Genomic DNA, 1,472 nt, shown 5'->3' on the forward strand with positions numbered 1-1,472 from the left:
GTGGGAGGATCACTTGAGCTCAGGAGTTTGAGACCAGCCCTGGCATCATAGGGAGATCCCTATCTCTAGAAAAATAATAAAAAATAGTAGCTGGGCATGGTGGTGTGCCTCCGTAGTCCCACCTACTCAGGAGGCTGAGGCAGGAGGATCCCTTGAGCCCAGTGCAAGGCTACCGTGAGCTATGATTGCACCACTGCACTCCAGCCTGGGTGACACAGCAAGACCCAAGCTCAAAAAAAAAAAAGGAAAGGCAGTCCTGTCACCTCCCAGACCAGACCACCTGGCCTATCTTGGTGGGGCCTGGGGCTGCTGTGTGCAGCAATGCTGGGTGTTCCTGCTCGGGCTGTCCCAGAAGCCTGACCTGAAAGAGCAGCCCGGGCTGGAGGGACGGCCCAGTATGAGCCTGGCCGATGCCGGCTGGAGAGGAGAGAGGCGTTTGCAGGTCAGAGGCAGGCTCCTCTCGTCTTTTGCATGGCCAGTTCCAGGCTCGTGTGGGCCGGTGGGGCTCCCAGCTCGTTTAGCTGTCTGGTTAGGAAAGCACAGCCCATGAGGAGAGGGTGCCCAGCTTGAACCTGCACCCAGGGTCAGCCAGTCAACGTCTGAAGATAACCGGCTCCGCGGGGTGCCCACAAGCTCTCCAAAGTCCCCACACCAGTCTGCCTTCACGGATGTCCGAAGTGCTTTATCACTGGTGAGCTCAGTGCTGTCGAGAGTTCTGTGGCCCCTGCTCTGCCTGAATAAGGGAGGAGCAGCAACCCTGTCCTGGAGACGCTGAAAGCCCTTGGGTCTGCGCCTGCCCCCACCACAAGGGAGCCGTCCCCTGAAGCCATGAGCTTGATGCTGGGCTGTCCGGGGAGTAAAGCTTCTGGTCTCGCCTCGAGCTCAGTGCCTGCAGAGTAAGGGAAGGGTGGGCGTTCTAGAACTTTCTGGAAGGGAGGAAGGAGGGCAGTCTGGCTCCCTGCTCGTTGAGTTGTTTGTGGTCAGGGAAGTTGCCTGTGGGCTGATGAGGAACCTTGTTGTGGCCCTGCCGTGGGGCACCATGCCCAGCTCCTCCCCGCCTCCAGAGATGAGCACTCTCTGAAGAGCCCGGAGGGGCTGACGCCAGCCCAGCCTGCTGTGTCTGCCTCCTCTCCACAGGAGTCATTTCCTGTTTTTCCCTTAAGTTAGCTTGAGCGACTTCTGGTTCTTGACACTGAGGTGTGTTTCTGATGAGAACACCACCGGCTGGTACTCCTGGCCCCCCATGCCAGGCAGGCTTGCCTGGGTGCAGGCCGTCCACCCTGCACTGTGGCATCTTCTGGCCCCTCCTCCTCCTCAGCACCCACCCACGCTGGCTTTCCTGAGAAGCCAGAAGCCGCCGGGCAGGATTCCTCAGGCCTGAATGGTCCGGGGGGTGGGCCAGGAGCCGCAGCACAGCAGCCACTTTCCGCCACACCATGTCTTTCTCAACAGTCCACACTGGCCCCTACAAC

The sequence above is a fragment of the Colobus angolensis genome, unplaced genomic scaffold (genome assembly GCF_000951035.1).
Source record: "Colobus angolensis palliatus isolate OR3802 unplaced genomic scaffold, Cang.pa_1.0 Scaffold135, whole genome shotgun sequence".
Lineage (NCBI taxonomy): Eukaryota > Metazoa > Chordata > Mammalia > Primates > Cercopithecidae > Colobus > Colobus angolensis.